A 22663-nucleotide genomic window follows, 5' to 3' on the forward strand; every position below is an offset into this window, starting at 1 on the left:
TGATGTGTTCTCTTATTTTCTTACATTTCCATTGCTCTGCCCATAGAAGAGAGTTCAACAAAAGCTACAGAAATGACAATGAAAAAAGTAATTTATTATATAGTACCCACTTAATCAGAATGGCTGCTTCATCCACACTTCTCCAAGAGAAACAATTGACTCTAGCGACAGTGAACAGCAGCCACAGCAATAGCAATGCTTCTACCTAATAGGGATGCATTTAGCCAGCATCAAGGAAGGGGTCAAGTGATGTTTAACCAGGTGCTAAATAGTTGTTCATTTCTCCTGTCTGAGCACCTTTAAATATAGAAATTGCCCCATAAAGATAAAATGCAGTAAATCACATTTATTCAAGACAGAACTTTATCATTTTAGGCCATCTCAGACTTCTTCCTTTAAATCAGGACTGTCAGTTAATTAGCACAAGAAAGCGTCCACTGGAGTGTTCCAGTACATACTACTAGACATGTATTGGTGCTTTCAATTGCAACTTCGTACATTTATGCACAAAAACTTCTAAGTTTTGTTCCGTGACATTGGGATCAGGTGTTCCTGGAGAGCAAGGCCTCTATTTTTTGTAGTGTCCTGTAGTTTCTGAGTACACCTCTACCCCGACATAACGCGATCCAATATAACATGAATTTGGATATAACACAGTAAAGCAGTGCTCTGGGGGTGGGGGTGGGGGGCAGGGCTGCGTGCTCCGGCAGATCAAAGCAAGCTCAATATAACGCGGTTTCACCTATAATGCGGTAAGATTTTTTGGCTCCCGAGGACAGCGTTATATCGGGGTAGAGGTGTACGTGGATGGGCATAAGAAAGGGAGGGAGAGACTAATGGAGTAAATTAGAGATGAGAAGTGTAAAAGTCAGGAGTTTGGAGGGAGAAGGATGAAAAGACAATACAGGAGAGGCAGTAGTGGGCAAAATATAGCAAAAACAAAACAAAACAAAACAAAAAAAAAGAGATGAGGAAGAGTGAGAGAAGAAAAAAGAAACAGACACTTGAGACAACTCAGGAAAAGATACAGCATGATCTAGCAGAAAAAAAGAACAGAAAAAAAACGTGGAGCAAAGCCAGAGAAGGGAATAAGGCATAGCAAAAACAAAGATAAGTTAGGTACAGCTGATCAAATAGTATTCAAGTAAACAGGCGAGTCAACAGTTTGTACTGCTATGAGTCAAATAATTTATTCAGCTAATACTTTTAGTACTCTCTGATCATCTCCACAGCTAGTGAGATTCTATTTGGTGAACGTATTTGACAAATTCTAGTGAAATTACTTGAATATTAGGATTTTTTTTAATTTGACTATTCAACCTTCCCTAGTAATAAGTCACCTTTTAAAATGAAAAAGCCCAGAAGGTCCTTCTGTTCAAAAAACATACACTTCTACCCCGCTATAACGCAACTCGATATAACACAGGTTCACGTATAGTGTGGCAGCAGCGGGGCTCTGGCAGTGCTTTAAAGGGTCCGGGGCTTCAGCTGCTGCGGGGCGCCCCGGGCCCTTTAAATCCTGCTGGAGCCCTGCCGCCGTTACCCTGGGGCTGCGGCAGCGAGGCTTGCCGGTGATTTAAAGGGCTGGGGCTCCAGCTGCTATGGGGAGCCCCGGGCCCTTTAAATCACTCCTGGAGTCCTGCCGCTCCTACCCGAATATAATGGAATTTCAGCTATAACGCAATAAGGATTGTTGGCTCCCCAGGACCGCGTTATAGCAGGGTGGGTAGAGGTGTAGTTTAACTATACATTATCCTCTGAACACATGGAAGCAGATAATAGCATTTTACCAAGTTCGGCAAGGAGAACACAGTACAGTTCTAATTTATGCTGGAAATCAGACTGTACTGTGATTTACCACAAGACTGTAGGAGAACAAAGGTGACTTAAAATCACCTTTGTCCTCATCCACCTAGCCCATAGTCTGAATCCAATCTGGAATCACTGTTCCCCATCAAAATAATCCCTCAGCTTCACTGTCTCCCCAATAATAATACTGCAAACCTGCCAGCTCCCAGCTTTCCTTTAAATAACTAGAAGTGTTAATTTCACTTTGCTATTTCTAATTTGTCCCTATTTTCCAGTTCCATGAAGCATGCACAGGATCTGATTATGTAATCTCCAGATACGTGGGCGGGAACTGCAGTCTTGCCTGAAAAATCTCCTACTGCCTATGCATTCAAAAGCGCAGCTGCACAGATCTCAAAAGGCACATCAATGTATCTGAAATTACAAGTGAGACGTTACCTTCTATATTAGAAAATGGACTACCAGATAAAGGGTAGAAGAGGGATTATTTAAATAAAAAAAAAAAAAAAAAAAAAAAAAAAAAAAAAAAAAAAAAAGATCCTGAACCAGATCTTTATCTGGTGTAAACGAACACAGCTTCATTGAAGTTAATGCATCTGTACTAATTTATATTAGCTGAGGTTTGGGCCCCTTCTGGGTATGTCTACTCTGAAAAGTAAGCCCAGGGTTAGAATTTAGGCTCCAGCTTAACCTCACTTTCATCTATAGACAAAGTGCGTTAACCCAGGTTCACAGGGGTGGAGGGTCCAAGCCTGAGTCAAACCAGGACCCAGGTTCAAGCCCTACTGCTTTGTGGTGTAGATGCAGCTTTGTGGAATACTTCTAGTGACTCCCAATCACACAAGCCAATTTTCTTTGTCCTCTGAACAGTCAAGAGACGGACAGTGAAGTTTTCCAAAACTACAGCACAAACGACAGGCTACAGTAGCCACATTTTGGGAGGGTGCTAGCAAGTCTGGGATATGGGTGTTTGGACTCAGGCCTTCATAATGCAGTGTAGACACTAGAGCCCTAGGTTGGGACCAAGGGTTAAACAATTCCTAATCCAAGGTTACAAATGAAAGTAGACACTCAAGCCCTAGGTTAACAAACCCAGGGTCTGCTAATTCAAGTTCTATTAACCATGAGTTTACATTGTAGAGTAGACAGACCCTCTGTGAAGTTATTTTGATGTTCTCAATCCAACCACCAATGTATAAAAAACAGGTTAGTTACCTGTTCTGTTACTGTTGTTCTTCGTGATATGGATGCAGACATGCATTCCATGTAGGAATGTGCATCCCCAGCACATCGAAACTGGAGAAGTTTGCCTACTAGTACTTGTAGAGGGAGTGTTCTAGCACTGTGGTCCTAACCCCCTTCCCTGGCTCTGAAAGGTTGGTGGTGCCCCGATCCCCCTCAGTTTCTTTGCACAGAACAACAAGAGTAGAGACTCCAATGCAGAGAGGATGGGGGGTGGGTCATGGAATACCTGTCTGCACCAACATCTCAAAGAACAGTTGCCAAATGAAGAAAATGGTTGCTTATCTTTCGAGTGGTTGCAGATGTGCATTCCACTGAGGTGACTTACAAGCTGTACACATGGGAGGTGGGTCTCAGGATCTATTTAAATAATGACTGCAGGAAAGACTTACCAATGTTTGCATCTGATCTTGGAGCAGTCATGATAGCACAGTGCTTGGCAAAAGTATGTAAAAGAGGACCAAGTGCCAGCCCTACAATGTTCAAAATTGAAACATCACTGAGGAATGATAATCCATGTCACTTGGGCTCTTGTCAAATGGCCCCTGCAATCTCCTAGGAGGCAGTCTGAGCTACCTCATAAGCTGTTGTAATGCAGCACGTTGTTTACCTGGAAGCTGCCTCACAGGGAAGGAAGGCTGTCAGAAGAAAGACTGTGAACAACACTGCTGCTGACTGCTGTAGTGGTGGCCCCTTTGTGGCCAGGATACAACTCCCAATGAACATTAGCCTGGGAGTCTTAAACAAATGCAAGGTCTCACCAGTTTTGTCTGAGAACAAAAACCAACCATCACAAGATCAGTCCTCTCCTGTTTGCTGAACGGGTAGAGCCATAGCAGAATTCTGGAATCACACAATCATCCTCATGGACACAGACAATTCTGGTTGAAGAGTGACACACATCCAAAGCTGACTGCAACAATGACCAGCATATGGCCCTCCGCAATAACATTTTAAACTATTCCATGGAAGCTTCTGGCAGTCCCAACTGACAAAGTCATAGCTAGATAGCAGCACCTGATGGTTCATGATGCCTCATCTGTAATGATTAAATGGTATAAATTTTTCTCCCCATCAAATCCAGTCTCTTGGACTCTTTGTCCTTAGGTTTCGAGTTGTACCTCCCCTGCTGTGATCTGTCAATTTCTGCACTTACTACAAGAGAGTTAGGCTTGCATGGGAACCTAACAACGTTTCTCAGAATGCTTCACTGCAGGTGGCAAAGAGTCTGAAGTATTCCACAGGAACTTTGCAGGTTCCAAGACAGCTTCATTTATCAAGAGAGCCACCCTCCCTGGAGCTGATGCCTGGAGACTATCCAACACCTTATGCATATTCTTCTGTACAAATTTGGCCTGGATGCCCATAGCAGAGGCCATGTGTCTCAGGACATCCCAATATGCCTTAACATTTTCAGGCACAGGAGAAAGAGTCCAGTACTGCAGAGCCATCCAGTGACAACAAAAAAGCAGGCCACAGTGCCAGCGTAGGCTCCTGCAGGGGAGCCAGCTCTTGTACAAGAGGATCAGGCTCAATCAGCTCAGGAGGGATGACATCAGCCTGTTTCTGCAACAGAGGCAGCATGGGAACAGAACCAGGACTGGCAACTTTGCAGTGGATTGGGTTGAAAAAAGGAATTTTGGGGATTGACTGATGTCCCAAGGAATCCAAGGAGGCCACTGGAAATACAGATGGGCATAGGTAACCAGTAGGTACTGAGCATGGTGCTCCTGTCCCTATTATGGGAGTCAGGCAGGTCTTCGTACTGATGGTTATGGGAGGATAGTCTCAAGTGCCTTTGAGAGAGGTGCTCAGAGGCTAAAGAGAAAGATGCCCCCAAACCAGATTCCAAGAAGCCCTGGAAGTCCTCAGATGACAACAGAAGAGCTACCTTCAATGGGGCCCACAAACAACAAGTCTTGTGTGAAAGGAAACATGGTGATATTGGTAGGTAGGATGAATGAGAAGCCAATGTGTCAGTACAGGAAAGGACACTGCACTTCCCATCGGTACCTAGGAAACTGTGGAGCCAAGACACTGGCCACAACTGTGCAGCCTGGGACCTAGACTGTGCAGGAGGTGGTGCCAATGAACCAGGCAACTCTGCAAGCAGACCATTGTCTGCTGTGCCCTTTGCATAGTCAGAAGAGGTTGAAGCCACAGTAGCCCAAAAGCCCCTTAACTATTCGGGAATCAGGAACGGAGAGGCAAAGCAAATCTGATGTCACTTGGTATACCAGGGGCATGGAGAGAGACAGTGCTGACACTGATGTTATAGGTACCGGACTCAAGAGAGGGCCCGTGGCTGGTACTGGAATTGACAGCACAGTCTGCTGCTAGTCATAGCATGATACCAGAGATTGGGATGGAGCAGCTTCGTCTAACCATATGTCAGAGGAACCACAGTGCTGGTCAGCACTCCTCTGAAGATACAAAGAGAAATGTCCCCAGGACCTGAAATGGTCCCAGTTTGTCTTGTGGGATCTTTTTCTCAGAGGACTAGAAAAAAAGGCAAACAACCTCTTTTCCTCTTCAGAGAGGCACCAGTCCTCGAACTTAGCACAACATCATTTGATGGCTCCAAAGAAAACTGTGCAAACTGGTTCATCAGTGGGGGACCCCAGTGCTAAAGCGGGCCTCACAGTCTACTCCAAGAAATGCTGTTTCAAGCAGAAGGCCCTTGCCACCTGCATTCTTTTCTTGAATGACTTGCAGATGGAAGGCCTTTTTTTTTTTAATATGCCTTTCTCCCAGACACAACACACACAACATGTGTGGGTCAATATTGGAAATAGCCCCCCACATGACGTACAATGCTTAAACCTTGGTCAGGGCATCACGCAGGGCAGCTAACGACCTAACTAAAAACTAAACCTAAGGGTATTACTTAACTATGCTAACAACTGTATACAACCAAAATCTCAAAAGACTGAGGTAAAACACCACACACAGTGCTCTGACTCTAGCTGCAGGCAGCAAGAAGAAATTGAAGAAAGTTGGGTCCATATCACCCTTACATAGCCGGTTAGGGTCACAGGGCATGAGCACCGCCCCATGAGTACTGCTAGGCAAAGTTCTCTGACTTTGGTGCACTAGATGCGCACATATACCTAAGTGGCATACAAGTCTCGAATCACTTGAAAAAAAAAAAGTAAAAGTATCGCAACCTCCGGAACTGGCACTAGATGTCACTATTGTTGGCTGCCTCACCTGAGAAGCCAAGGACAGAGTGAACCACAAGCAGGTTGCAATAGAGCTTTGAAGTATGTGGTAACATTAAACATGTGAGTGATTAATTCCATTTAAGTCATTGCTGGTTCAAGGTTCTAATGACTAGACTACCTCTCCCCCACATAGGGAAGACTACATTGTAGGTAACTAAGCTGAACTTGTTCTTGGTCAAGTGGAATTCTTCAGGTTCCAGTGAGGTCAAACTGGCATCTTCTACATATACTGACTCCTCTGAAATTTAATTTATATAATACATTAAAAAGTTTGAGGATAATTTTGATCAGAGAAGGCTTAACTTTTGACAGCTTTTAAAGTTCTGAGCTTCTCAAAGCAAACTTTATTGAAATATGTCTTTTTAAAAAAAATCAGTAGCATTAATTTTATGTTCCCCCTATTCACTTTTCAACTTTAGATTTTCCCAAATTCAGGACTGTCTGTTTATCTTGCTGGAAGAGTGGATTAGGGATCCGCTGTACACAAACAATACTACTGACATAATGGAATAAAAACTTCTGGATGTCTTTTCCCCATAAGCTTGCACGTCCCATTTCTTCTCTCAGATACATGCATCAAACTCCCAGGACTGGCAACCCAAGTCTCTCAGCTTTTTCCATTTGGTTCCTGGCTACTGTTTTCTTCTCTTTTCTGACTCGGGTGTAGCTTTTGAAAGACCAGTATCTTAACACTATGAGAATCCTATGACTGCTCATCAGAGTCACATTCTACACTTCTACTTGACTTTCTCACAAGTATCTAAACAGAGCACTAATATTCTCACTGTCTGACCACATGAACCATCCCTTACCCACACTTCCTCCGTCTTTTGCCTCCCCTCAGCAGCCACAGGTACCGGGAGCCATCTGAAAGTGGACATTTTAATATAGACTTCCCCCCGGCCCAAGAATTTATGACTTTTTTCCATTTCAAAGAATATAGGGGTTGAGGCATTTTATTGCTACTGAGCACTGACATTTCAAAGTTTCATATTGTCTTAACACAGAGTACAGAGGAAGAACAAAATATTTTCTTCCAAACTTTCACCTTAGCAAATTAATTTCAAATTCCACTTGATTATTTCCATCTTGATTATTATTACACTTGATTAAGCCATCACATTCCCTTACCATTCTCCCAGATATGTGTTTGTTTTCAGATCAATACAAAATTTTCGAACTTGGTCAACTATAAAAGATGACAAGACCATCTTCATACAGCTACACATACAATTTTATATGTTGACTATGCGCTTGCTATGGAGACAGAAATTTCTTTTTGATACATTTCTTCTTTTGTTCCCATTCTCTTCTACTTGATGCCCAGTCAGCATAACCTACTTAGTCCTGCCATGAGTGCACGGGACTGGACTAGATGATGCCTTGAGGTCCCTTCCAGTCCTATGACTCTATGGAATGCAGCTTCACCATATAACATTAAGACCTGTGGTGAGACGCACCAAAATTTTTGAGTTTCTCATTTGTTTTGATCTACTTGAACCACTGGTTGTGATACGCTGCCAACTTTTCTATTGTTATTGAGATGGTACCTATCATATACTGTCATCAAACATACTTCTGAAAATTGAATGTTCCATAATGATGAAACTAAGATATCACATTAATTTTCATGGCAACAAGCAATGGATGATGAGCTAAGATCACTGCTGGGCAAAGCAGATGCATGTCCCCTGACATCAATGCAGCTGCTTGTACTAGTGGTGAATCTAGCACCGTAACTCCAGTGCAGAAACAAAGGTTAGAATTTTCAGAATCCAGGTATCTGAAATGGCAGCTAATGGAAAACAGAATATTAGTTGCAAAGTAAATTGCAATTTATTCAGACGTTTGATTTTCTATGCCTACCTCAAAGTGCAAGTTCCTTTTCAAACTGTAATGTTATCGTTGTTCACCCTTATTAATTTCCTCAGATGTTCTAACTACATATAGTTTGATTCAGCAAAACAAATAGAAAGCTTACCATCAGCATCTTAAAAAGCACTGTGATTATTCAAAGCTGTTATGGAAAAGGTGACTATTTCTAGAGTTTATTTAAGTGAACATTTACTTCACTCAGATAGTCTTAAGATGCAGCATCTTTTTCTGTACGAATTACAAGGGAAAGCAAACAAGCCTATATTAACCAGCTAACACTGAAGACACTCCATAAAAAAATAAATCTGAAAGCATTAAAAAAAAAGGATGCTGAAGAGTATGAGGGGGTGTACCAGACCCTTTGATGGCCCTTGATGGAAGTCTCATGATCCTACCACACCCAGGCCCAGAAAAGGAGTAGTAAAAGTGGGTCCTCCAGACCTGCCTAGAGAGGCTGAAGGGAAGCAGCCAGTGAATCAGTTAAGTTCTCTGTAAGCTGCACAAGTGTGCAGCAGCCTATTCAGCACCAAGCAGGCATTCAGGGAACCCATCCAGGGGAGGTGCGCCCCTCCCCCGGCCCCAACTCTGCTGCGGCCCAAGGACCAGGGGCAGCCGGTATGCCCCTCCCTCAGCCCGGCGTCAGGCGCAGCCAAACCCACCCACAGGCAAAACAGTCTGTGATAATAACCATGGGATCTCTCTCCTATCTGTCATTGGAAAACTTGTCTCTTCCTGAACCAACTGATTTCATCTATCTCAGAAGCCAATCTACCTGAGGCTCAGTGCAGATTCAGAACTGGTCGTAACACCATAGACATGATTTTCAGTATCAGGCAAATACAAGAAAAATGCATTGAACAAAACATGGATCTGTTTACCATCTTCATTGACTTGACAACGGCAATTGATACAGTCAGTACAGAAGGATTACGGATGATCTTCGGCAAACTTGGTAGCCTAGCAAAACTAGTAAAGATCATTCATTTATTCCATGAGGGAATGCAATGTCAGGTACTTTTTAATGATGATCTCACTGACTCCTTTCCTATTTCAAATGGAGTCAAACAAGGTTATGTCCCTGCCCCTGTACTGTTCAACCTCTTCTTCACCCAAGTTCTCAATCATGCTACAAATAGGCTCAACAGAGCATATATATCAGATACACACACGACAGCTCAGTCTTCAATCTTGCAAGGCTTAAAGCAAAAACAAAAGTAACAGAACTACTAATAAGAGAAGCACTCTTTGCGGAGGATTGTACTCTTCTAGCACACGCAGAGGGAGACATTCAGTGCATCGTAGATCTCTTCGCTGAAGCCTCCTAATAGCTTGGCCTCAAATCAGCCTGGAGAAAACTGTGATGTTGCATCACTCATGTTCACCACTCCATGCAATATCCCTAGCATATCCATTAGTGGAACTAAACTAAAGCAAGTTCGACAATTTTACCTGTCTCAGAAGTAACATCTCCAAAGATGGCTCTCTTGACAAAGTGATCACAAACAAGATACAGAAAGCTTCTCAGTCACTAAGAAAGCTACATGTCAAAGTCCTGAAATCCCAAAACAGAAGCCTCTCAACAAAAATAAAAAACTTTGCAACGTTTTTGTGCTTACAGCTCTCCTCTACATCTGTGAGACCTGAACACCATCCAAATGGCATATCAAAGAGCTAGAGGTTTCCATATGTGGTCTCTGTGCATCATTATGGGGATCCACTGGCAAAACAAAATTAGAACCTAGAGGTTCTCCAAAAGTCAAATGCCATAAGCATCAAGGCCATGCTGATAAAAGCCCAACTATGCTGGATTGGACACATCTTTATGATGCCTGAAATCAACTCCCCAGAAACATTTTCTATGGAGAATTGGCACAAAGACACCAGAATCAAGGCCGCCCTGGAATGCAATACAAGGACAATATCAAGAACAGCATACACTTTAGTGCAATAAAACCAGATGATCTTGAGAAGGCTGCATCTAATAGATCAGCATGGCAACACACAATACTCAGCTTTCCAAGTCTGTGAAGAGGACAGAAATAATCATCTGTTAACTGCAAGGGAAAAGCGTCATACCACTGCTATGGCTACCAAGATACTCACCAATTGCTTTGTCTGCCCAAACATGCACATCATGCTTAGGACTTCAGAGTCGCTCTAGAATCCACATAAAGAGATACCATGAAAATGTCATCATCGAACTGACTGACTACGTGAAGAGACAGAAATACACATTTTCGAATAAAAGCGGAAAACCACGGCCATCCAGCCAATAGAGAAAGCAAGCAGATTCATTATGCAAGTTTTTCAAAAGTTCAAAAAAGCGTTTCTTAATACATGGCTACAGATCTCTTCATTTCTCTTTCCTTCGTCTGCCAAGAATGACTGTTCGCATTGGATTCCTCATGGTGGCAACTTGCCAGCATTCCTTTAAATTAGTTTTATATTGAAATTAATCTGCCAATTATCCAAACATATCCATTTTAGCCACTGAAATTTTTCTACTAATATACAGACAATCCTTCTTCGCATACATGTGTTTATAGTTTTCAAACAATTTTTTTATTTTGTGTTGTTCCCATTCACTTTGCAGAAATAATTCACTTTCAACGGTTACTGTAACAATGGCAAAAATGACTTAGGAAAAGAATTCTGATTGATATATTATTAAAAATACTAATCTAGGTATTTGTGTGGCTCTCCTTCACACACAATCTGATAACCCAACCCCAAGATGTTCTTTCCACAAGGAAGACAAGATTCTGAGATTATGTCGACATTTCCACAAGTCTGAAAACAGGCTACGATGTTGTAGATTCAGGGGGAAAAGTGATCCGTGTGCATTTTTAATACCCACATCAACTATTCACAGCACTGGTGAAACTGAATGCTGGAAGCCTCTCTTTACAAGAGCTGTCTAGCTGTTCAAAGGCTGATTGCAGATTGATGAATTCTACTCCTAAAATTTAATTCCTGGAGCAAAAACAAAACAAAAAATTTGAATGCAGGTGCTTAATGACTAGCAATACTCCATAAACCTTTTCAAACTATACCACCTACAGAGAGATAATTAGTTTGATTTTTAGAAAGTATTCACCCTTTTCTACCCTTGACTGAGGGTAAGTCTACACTACAGTGCTACATCAACACACATGCTGCTGTGCTGTTGTAGCACCTCTGGTAAAGACGCGCTATGCCAATGGGAGAGTGCTCTCCCATTGGCGAAATTACACTACCTCTGCGAGAGGCGGAAGCTCTGTCGGTGGAAACGCATGTTCTGTCAACATGGCACCAGTATGGACAGTGCTTAAGTCAACGTAACTTGAGTCACTCAGGGGCGTGTCTTTTCCACACCTCTGAATGACGTAAGTTACATAACTTAAGCGGTAGTGTAGACCAGCCCTAAGTCCCTCTAAAGAAATCTTTAAAACAAAATAAACAAGATCAGTGTACTATAACTTAGCTAATGCTTTGAATTGATGTAAAATGGTGTTCAGTATTAAATCAGAGCTGTTCTTCCAAAGAGACACTCTGAGATTCATCTCAGCCAAAGCATTTCTCTTTCCCCACTTACCCCATACTTTCTCATTCCAACACTAGAAATTCCTACACTTATCTTCTGCAGATACAGGTCAAAACATAAGGTATATAATAAGCTCCTAGGGGAATTCTATGCCACTGAGCAAATGCAGAATTAATGTCTCCCAAAGATTTCTCCCCTACCCCTCCCTGCCCCGCGAGAAGGGTCACACTGCAACTACACCTTTCACCACCAGGGGATGATGTGGCACCAGAAAAGAGGGCAGCAGGCTCATGGGCCAGAGCAGCCAGCGGCAGAGAGGGAGGTGGCAGTGGCTGCCTTCCTCATAATACCCTGCCCGCAGGGCCAGGTGAGGAGGCATGGGATATGGCGGGAATAGGCAGAGAGGGGCCCACAGAGCTGCTGGGGTGTCACACAGACTGGGCTAGTGGGGGGACACACTGGAGTTGGGGCACAGAAGCTAGTGGGGTGACAACATTGAACAAGAGACTGAATGGAGGGGGGGTGCAGGGCCACATGGGGACATGTGCACATATGGCTCACTAAATGGGGGTGCAGAGGAACATGGGGACAAGGCAGATATGCTTGACTGGATGGAAGAGGCTAGATGTCAGCCCAGGTCTGCATGGGGGAAGACTCCCCAATTCCCTAACAATCCCTCCCCACAAAAAAAAGTTTCATCTCTCTCCCACCCACACCACACCCAACAACCCTTCAGGTTCACTCCTCAGGATCCTTCCCAGCAATTACTTCCTTCTTCCTCAGCTCCTCCACCACCTCCAACTCCCCTGAGCATTTGCACTGCTTCTGACAGGTGTGTGAAATAAGTTTCTGTATTGTAGTGTAAATAAATTACTACTCAAAATTCTGGATTAACATGACTCGTAAGGAATCTGTTTGTCAAATATTTCCTGAATCTTTTTTGTTGTCTATATTGTTAGACATACTTGCTGACAGGTATTTTGAAATAAATTACCAAAATAATTGAAACTGGGGTGATTATATTATGTAATTTTGACAAATAAAATATGCAGAACTTTGCAGAATTTTAAAATACTGTGCACAGACTAATTTTTTGCTGCAGAATTCCCCCAGGAGTAAATTATACTTTGAATTCAGTCTGAATCTTAACAAGGTCAACACTCACTTCTTCCATTAGTGTTACCAATTCAACTCCTCCAAGTTGTACCAGCTTCATCCCCCTGTTCACTGCCAGTAACCAAGTTTCAAGGGCTGTTATCCCTCTCCTCTTCATACATTCCACAATCCCACCTGCACTCTCCCATGTCTGTCATTTCATTGTTTATATCTTTGATCCAACTTTATAAGCTCTGTCAGACAGGAATCTTTACTTTTTACTTCCATCTCTTGAGCACGATGAACGTCAATGATACTATTTAAATAATTAATATTATGCTACCAAAATTCATGAACAGGTGACAAAGAAAAAGGACTCTTTAAAATATTTTGGTAGTAGTCTGGTTCCTCTGCACACAATCTGTTTTATGTTAAAAAGAAACCATGAAACACATACCTCTAGTTTTTAAGAGCCAAACTCCTATGCCCTCAGATTAGACCAATTTCGCTTTTACTCATGAATGGATTATCTCAGGGAATGGCTCTCTGCCAGTCCAGAGAGCCTGCTGGCTAACTTCATTTACTTCTGGAGGCTGGAATATGCAAATTTCTCTCTCCAGGAAATAGACACTTAACCAGTTTCATGCTGAAACTTGAGAGAATGCTTCTAAGGCCACATGTACACTACAAAGTTTGGTCAACATCATATGACCATGTAGATCATTGTTCCTATCACTGTTATAGACAGGGTGACCAGACAGCAAATGTGAAATATCGGGACAGGGGGTGGGGGGTAGTAGGAGCCTATGTAAGAAAAAGACCCAAAAATCGGGACTGCCCCTATAAAATCAGGACATCTGGTCAGCCTAGTTATAGAATCACAACAAATCTTATACAAAGTGTGTCAGGTAAGGTGTCAATGGAAAGTTATGATTTGCTTAATATGGTTATCCTATTTGCATGAATGTATCATTTTGGTATCTGAAATTATGAATATTAACTATGTGCCTGTATTTCAAATGTATTTGCTCATGTGGTAACACCCACAAGGCAGTTAGCCAGCACATCCTGAAGGGACTATTCAAGCTGAATGGCCCATCAAACTACACTTAACTCACAATGGACCAGGGAAGATGCCCATCCATACCTGATGGACTTCCATGTGAACATTCTAACTAGAGTATGGGTAATGGCGTCTACTATGACTATGCGAAGCAGGCATATACATCCCCTCATGCCTCCAAAATCCAGTTTGTTACCTGTATTTTTCCACAAATTGTGCTGATGGCTTTGTTTGAAACAATGGGTTTCCTTCCACATGGCAGAAGCTATAAAAGGCCCTGAGAGCATCTCCATTTTATCTCTTTCCTGCTCTGATCTTTGGACTATGAATTTGTACTAATGGAAGCATTCTAACCAAGGGACTGAGGATCTTCCAATGACTTGGAAGCAACCAAGCCAGCCGTTTATTCCATCACTACTCCAAGCCAGATGCAAGAACTTTGCGATTATTGTATGTATTTGATTCGTTTTCGCCAATTTTAATTCACCTTTCTTTTCATAAATAAACCTTCACATGAGACACTCTTATTCTTAGTAGTCCATCGATCCGATGATGACAAATCTGTGCAGATCATCTATTGTTGGTCTCATGGTGTGCCCTCTGATGACTGTACAAGTCAATTCTAGAGGTGCACATTTTGCTGCAGATGGTGCATGGGAAGTTCGCAGTCAGTGGATTGTGCACTGCTGATGCTCTGTGACGTCGTTCACGTGCCTCTTGTAGACGCCAGCAGCGGTCTTTCTCAAAGATGATGCAGGTATTTCTAACTGTTGCACACCACTGTGTTCTGTTGCTGGCGGCGTCCTCAAGGTCCCTAGGTTTGATATTGCTGTACAGCAGATTGGCTTTGATGGTGTCCTTGTAACGTTTCCGTGGACGACCTATATGCCGGATGCCCTGGGAGAGCTCACCATACAAAAGCTGGCGGGGGATTCTGTTGGCATCCATGCGGCTGGGGACCGGTCCAACATAGCTGTGACTTCATGATCATCATTTCGATGCTTGTCTTCTGGGCTCTTTTGAGAACCTCGAGATTGGGCACTTTGTCTTGCTAGCGGATCTTCACGATGTTGCAGAGACAGTGCATGTGGAATACTTCAAGCTGCTTGATGTGACATCTATATAGTGTCCATGTTTAGCACTCGTACAAAAGAGATGAGAGAACAACAGCTCTGTACACAAGCAGTTTTGTTGACATCCGGATGTTGTGGTGGTTTAAAACTTTGACACGTAGACAGCCAAGTGCCTGGCTTGCTTTGGATATTCGTGCGTTGATCTCATTATCCAGTGATGGATCACTGGATATGACACTACCCAGATATTTAAAAAAGTTCTCCACTACTTTAAGGCGAGTGCCGTCAATGGAGATACTCGGGACAGAAGCCTTTGATCCAGGCGCAGACTGATGAAGAACTTCTGTCTTTCTGAGGCTGATAGTTAGTCCGAAGTGTTGCGAGGCCTCTGCAAACTTGTTGACAATGTGCTGAAGATCATTTTCAGTGAGAGCCATGAGGGCACAGTCATTGGCAAAGAGTGCCTCAAGAAGGAGTTTCTGCACTGTCTTAGTCTTTGCATTCAGGCCATGGAGGTCAAAAAGCGAACCATCGTGCCGGTATTTCAAGTATATACCTCGGTCCAGATCTTTCATTGCATGGTTAAGGACACATGCAAAGAACAGGTTAAATAGGACAGGAGCGAGAACACATCCTTGTTTCACACCATTGGTGATGTTGAAGGGGGCTGATATGGCTCCATCAGACAATACTTCGCCTGCCATGCTGTCATGAAAAAGGCATATAATCTGGACAAAATTTTCTTGGGCAGCCAAGTCGTGTTAGAATGGTCCAAAGGGCTTCCCTGTTGACAGTATCAAACACCTTTGTCAGATCTGTGAAGACAGCATACAGAACATGAACAGAATATGTTCAATGCACTTCTCTTGTATTTGTCTGACAGCAAACACCATGCTGACTGTGCTCCGGCCAGGTCGGAAACCACATTGACTTTCAGGTAGATTTGCCTCAGAAATACTGGCTATTAGGCGGTTCAAGATGATGCGGGCGATGATCTTTCCACCAATGGAGAGGAGGGATATGCCTCTATAGTTTCCACATTCTGCTTTGCTGCCTTTGTTCTTGAAAAGACAGACAATAGTAGCGTCGCGGAGGTCCTGTGGTATGGTTTTCATCCTCCCAGATGCTGATGATCATGCTGTGGAACGCTGCTAATGCTGCTGGATCTGCTGCTTTGTAGCTCTCTGCTGGTATCCCATCTTTTCCAGGAGCTTTTCCTGAACTCATCTGTACTTTCTTAATCTCATCTATGATGGGCGGAAAGTCAAGATCTGTCAGAGCAGGTTGTTGTGGAATTTCATTGAGGACATTATTCTTCACAGTTGATGGTCTATTGAGAAGGTTGCTAAAGTGTTCTCGCCATCTTTCGTTGATGCCTTCTTTATCTTTAATCAGCGTTGCGTTTTCTGATGAGAGCAATGGGGTGGTCCTTGGTTTAGAAGGTCCATAGACAATCTTAATAGCACTGAAGAACATCTTTGAGTTGTGAGTCTCAGCATAGTGCTCAATTTCTTTGGCTTTGCTCTCCAACCAGTTGTCTTGTATCTGACGGAGGTCTTTCTGTGTTTTGCTCTAAGGTACTTGAAATGGTCCCGTTTAGAGACTGAGGAGGGGTCATTCTGTCATTCGATAAAGGCTTTTCTCTTTACTTCCAGAGCTGAGCATATTTCTTCTTGGTTCTCAAACCAGTCTTGATGTGTTCTTTTCTTTGGTCCAAGAGATGTTATTGCTGCGTCAGTCACTATCTGCTTGAACTGGTCCCACTTTTCGGATACAGTACCAATCAATTGTCCATGGGATGTCAGTTTGTCATCAAGACTCCTCTCGAAATTGTTGAAACATTGAGCATCCTTCAGTTTGTCTATGTTGAAAGCAGGTCGCACATCCTTAGGGCGTTTGTGCCGAGAGGGAGTGATGTGAAGTTGAAGAGACATCCTGACTAATCTGTGATCTGTCCAGCACTCTGCGCCTCGCATTACTCTGGTGACCATTATGTCTCGGATGTCTCGCCTTCTGACAATGGCATAATCTATCAGATGTCACTGTTTGGACCTAGGGTGCATCCACGTCGCTTTGTATTTGTCCGCTTGTCAGAACAGAGTGTTGGTAATGGTCAGGTCATTTTCAGAACAAAGGCTCAAAAGGAGAAATCTATTGCTGTTCATTTTGCCTACACCATGTGGCCTGGTTACTCCCTTCCGGTTCTCACTGTCAGCCCAGACTCAGGCATTGAAATCTCCAAGTAGGAGTAGTTTGTCTGTTACAGGTGTGGCCTTCATCAGTTTGTCAAGATCTTCATAGTATTGTTCCTTTGAGTTGTCAGAGCATGTTAGAGTGGGTGCATATGCACTGATGATGGTGGCATGACGTTTGGCATTTAGTGGGAAGCGTAGTTTCAGCAATCTTTCATTGATACCCACTGGAAGGTCTGGGAGTTGATGCATCAATGAGGTTGTTACTGCCAGACCAACTCCATGTATTCTGTCCTCTGTCTCAGCCTTACCCTTCCAGAAGGTGTAACCACTTCCTGGTTTGCTCAAGAAACCTTCCCCAGGCAATCTTGTTTCACTTAATGCCGCTATATCGATGTTGTAGCGGGCTAGTTCTCGAGCAATGAGAGCTGTCCTTCTCTCAGGTCTTGCAACAGCTTCTCGATCCATGAGGGTACAAACATTCCATACACCAATGGTAAGTTTCCTCAAATTTTTCTTTTGGTTTTGGACGCAGGTTGGATTAAACTGCCAGTCGCGGCTTGCTGGCCAGTTGTTGTAGGGCAGGCAATTTTTAGGCCACCTTTTCTAGGCCCCTCCCTTACTAGGGTGAGCAGTGCTGTCCTGAAGGAGGGCTGCTCAGATGCCTGGGATGCTGCCGGGCAACTCTGCTGCCCCAGGTACAGAGCTGGACGACCACTTATCCACAGGCCGCCTGCATGAAGGATTGGGACTACGACTACGACTCCCAGTGGTAACCTCCACCTGTCGCTTTGCCCCACTCCCATCGCCGCAGGACTTGGGCGGTATGATGATGATGTTTGATGATTTGCACAGGACCCGTGCGTGAAAGCTTTTTAAGTGGTAGAGCCATTGCACGGGAGCAATCCACCTTTCTCAACCTTAGAAGCCAGACACCAATGGTACGAAAAATCCTAACGACTGGTAACTTCTTTGGTTGCAGTGGATGGCCTTGATGTCTTTTGTGCCTCGTCAAGCCCTTCGCTGTCCACAAAGCGTTGCAGAACCGCCTTCTTGGCTGTTGGATCTTAGTAATCTCTTTCACCTAGTCCGCCGGAGCTGATGTTGCATGCAGGGTAGGCTTATCGCTAATTCACTGAGGGTTTGAGTCCCATCAGTTACTCTCACCTGGTTTGGCTGGCCTGTCAAAGCCGTTGCCCAGGGTGTGGCCACTGCGCATACTGCAGCTTCTTGGAGCCACAAGTGAGAGCTGAGTGACAGGTGGGGACCAAAGTGGACAGACCACCCCCGAAGGGGTACGACAAGTCCCTCCACCAGAGGTACTACCCCTCCCTGGGCACCCCATACACCCTTTATGAGATACTAAAGGATTGGCGACAGCGTGATTGTTGGGTAATATCTAAGTTATATATTGACCAGGGTATGTGGCTTGTCTTTTGAGATCAGAAGAATCCTTTGGTTAATGAAATTGGTTTTAAATAACCACTCATCATTAAGTCTGGTGTTTTTGGTGGTGATACAAGGACTGGCTATGGAGAGTGCTTTTCTGACTTCTTGTTAGCCAATGTAGTGGGGTATATCTTATGAGAGAATAACCACCAGCTTTGGGGTGTCTCTGCCCTATTTCTCAGCAGTTTGTCCTGAATTTGGTATTTCCAGTTGTGACCCACAGAGGCACATTATCGCCCAAGTGTTCAAGGCTATTAAGGGTCTCCTGTTACACAGGACTGTGACTCTTGGCAATGTGTAGGAAATAGCAGATGGAAATACAGCAATATGATTCTTGAACTGCTGTGAGGCAACAGACAGGAGGCATATGCCTATTCTGGCACCATCTCACAGTACCACTGAATACATAAACAGAAAGGGATATTTTTCCATAGTATGCAGGCACCGATGGATCACCAGGGATGCTTCACTGATATCAATGTGGGCTGGTCAGGCAAGGTGCATAATGCTTACATCTTTAAAAATTCAGGACTTCTCCAAAAGCTGCAAGCAGGGACCATCTTCCCGCTGCATTGCCGCCCAAGGTACCTCAGTGTTGTTTTCTAGTTATATTTCCTGAGGTTTTTCCAGCTTTAGGCCTGATCTACACTACAAAGTTAGGTCAGCCAATGTTGACTTGTTTTGTTCTACATCTAAATTTGTCTCCTGCTGACGTAAGCATCCTGTTACAGTGATGCAATTATACCACCTCCTTGAACAACGCACAGTCACAGTTGACCTATTTCTGTTGATGCAGTGCCAGTGTAGACTCTGCATTACCAGGGTCAGCCCTAACAGTCCTCCAACACCTGTCCCACAATGCCCCTGTCCCTGTGATAGTGGCTGCTCTGGTCACAATTTTGAATTCTGCTGCTCGGGGTCACAGACACTGGAAGTCTCCTCCTCTCCCCCTACGTTCAACTCACCAGCATGTTTTTGAAATACCTTTTACTGATGGTCCCCTGCGGTGAACACACCTACTAACTAGACCACCTTTGTTAGCATCTGACCATGCCTGCTCCACATGAACACAGGGCTGCTAGGTACATCCGTGCCTGGAAAAGGAAAGAAGTCATGGATCTCCTTGGCCTGTGGGGAGAAGAGATTGCGCAAGGACAGCGAAGGAACTACCAAAGAAATATAGACCTCTACATAAAGATTGCACCGGGAATGCAGAAACGGGGCAACTTTGAATGTAAGGAACTTCAGCAGGCATAAGAGAAGGTGAGGAAGGCAACAAGTCTGCAGCAGCTCCACAGACGTGCCACCTCTACAAGAAGCTGCATGCTGTGCTTGGGACAGACCCCAACAGCACCCTGCATACGACTGTGGATGCTTTGCTGGAGCTTGACACAGAGATCCCTGAATGGGCTGAATGGAGAGAGATAGAAACCAACTTGGGGACAGGAGACGTGTAAAGACAACTGTAGGCAGCTCATCACAAGCTTCTCCAGTGAACTGGCACCTGACAAGTGCTCAGCTGCTACTGCTGATTTCTTTAAACCTCCTGAAACTGCTGCTGGCAGCTTGAGAGGCAGGAGGCTCTGGAACAAGCCACTGGTGACCACCTCAATCCACTGCACAGGGGCAAGTCCGAGTCCAGAGAAGCATCATTGTTCCACAGAACAAAGGGGTGGTAGGAAGGAGAAAGGAAAGCAGAACAAGGGATAGACAGAAAAGCTCCCAGTGAAAGCAGAAAAACTGCACAAACCACTTCCTTGGGTTGGCGACAGAAAGCTTGGCAGTTTGGGTATCAAACTGGCTCCTGGGGCCCAGTGCTGGTGCTTGGCAAGATTACATTGCCTATTCCTGTTACCAGAAGCCCCTGAACAGAATTACCCACTGTATTCTTTCTGGACTGGCAGAGGGGCATGCCATAAGAAACGCCAATTCTGATCTTCCACAGTTAACGTTCAGGGGAACCATCCAAACAGCTTGCAACACTTTTATGCTGCCACACCTCCAGGCTACATTCTGCCTTTGCAGGAGCAAGTTTTCACAGCAGCAGCTACATTGATCACAACAGTGAAAAAATACAGAAGCAAGGGAAAGGAACATGCAGATGTTTATCAGAGCAATATCTTCAGGTGCTACTGGGATGCTGCAATCTGGCTGCAAAACTGTTCATACAACAGTATTATTTTGTCAGTAAACATCCCTGTGCCTCATTCTTACCACACTAGCTATTCAGAACCTATCACTTCTGAGTGATGTCTTCTCTCCCTGGAAACTGATTCTGTGCCTTCAATTCAGCAGTTCCTGGATTCTCAGAAAAAAAAAAAAAAATCACTCTGCTTGCCAATGGCACAGCTAGTACACTTGTGAAAAAGTGTCTTGTGGCAACATTAACAAGAGGTTAACGTCAGCTCTTAATATAACGGAAGCAAATTCCTTTTGAATCAAAAACAGATTAGTAGTGGAAGCTCAGTCCAAAGACCTCTAGCTTACTTGACACAGCTCAATTGGAGGAAGGAAATGTACAGCAGCTGAGCACTTTGTAAACGCTTTGCATTTTTCTTGAAAATGTGAAGCAGCGTTGCCTCTTTGGAATCCTACCTCCTAAGTGCTACACCCTTTGAAAACCATTACAGTCTTAGAGTTTTTCCTTAGTTAGATCCTAATGACCTGTTAAAATTAACTTGAGAAAACAATTATTGTAAATACATCAAGATATTTAAAAAAAAATTTTAATAGTGATGTTTCAATTGTCAGTGCAAGCACAATTAAAAACAAAAGTATCTGGATATCTTCCCTCTTTTCTTTGGTGAGGGAAAATAAAACCTTTCCCTGATTATAATGTTTCCATCTGGATCTTCTGTGAGAAAGCAAAGTTTGATATGTTCAGGTGTCTGATGAGGATGTTTCTTATTTGTTTGCTTTTACTGAGCTATTTTTTTAGGGCCTGAGTTAATTCAGGAAAATTTTTGATCAAAAAATATATGGCTAACAGTGGTTAACAGTATCACTTTCATTTTTAGACTAGGAACTGGGAAAACTTTTGGGAAACAGGGAGCCTATACAGAAAGGATGAGCTCCACCTAAACCAAAATGGAACCAGATAGCTGGCACTTAACATTCAAAAGGTCGTAGAGTAGTTTTTAAACTAAGGGCTGGGGGAAAGCCCACAGCTGCAGAGGAGCACATGGTTCAGACAGACGCATCCCTTATGTATGAGGAGAGATTAATAAAACTGGGACTTTTCAGCTTGGAAAAGAGACAACTAAGGGAGGATATGATAGAGGTCTACAAAATCATGATGGGTGTGGAGAAAGTAAATAAAGAAGTGCTATTTACTCCTCATAACACAAGAACTAGGGGCCACCAAATGAAATTAAGAAATAGCAGGTTTAAAACAAAAGGAAGTATTTCTTCACACAATGCACAGTCAACCTATAGAACTCCTTGCCAGAGGATGTTGTGAAGGCCATGACTATAATAGGCTTCAAAAAAGAACTAGATAAATCCATGGCGGATAGGTCCATCTATAGCTATTAGCCAGGATGGGCAGGGATGGTGTCCCTAGCCTCTGTTTGCCAGAAGCTGGAAATGGGCCATAGGGCATGGATCACTTTATAATTACCTGTTCTGTTCACTTCCTCTAGAGCACCCGGCACTGGCCACTGTCGGAAGACAGGATCCTGGGCTGGATGGACCTTTGGTCTCACCCAGTAAGGCCGTTCCTATGTTCTTATTTTTGTTGTATTTCAGCTCTATAGTACAATGGATACCACTGACTTTAAAGAGTTTGAGAAAGGGAATTTGGAGGGGATTTTAATTAAGTTCATGAGAGCAACTCAGGAGAAAAGCAAGCGCAGTCCTCAGTACTGATATACTATGCAAAAGCGTACAGGAGCAGCATGACAAGTTGTGGGGGAGGGAGGGAGCAGAAAGTGACTGCATAGACTATGGTGGAAGCTGATTCACAGAACAGTACTGATATCTGGAAATAAGCAGCAATGACTGAAAGGGTGAGTGAAAAACTGCTGTCCACCTCCTGGAACAGTTTAGAATTGTAACATGTGGGTTGCTCACACACTTGCCTTGTATACACTAAATGGGGGAAGAGGCTGATGACAGGG

General features: G+C 43.6%; 1 protein-coding gene across 5 annotated transcripts in view; it reads right to left on the bottom strand.

Moving 5' to 3' along the window:
• Positions 1-22663, bottom strand: part of CCNY (cyclin Y) — a 235617-nt gene that overhangs the window by 99980 nt on the left and 112974 nt on the right. The window lies entirely within an intron of this gene.

This window comes from Chelonoidis abingdonii, chromosome 2 (genome assembly GCF_003597395.2).
Source record: "Chelonoidis abingdonii isolate Lonesome George chromosome 2, CheloAbing_2.0, whole genome shotgun sequence".
Lineage (NCBI taxonomy): Eukaryota > Metazoa > Chordata > Testudines > Testudinidae > Chelonoidis > Chelonoidis abingdonii.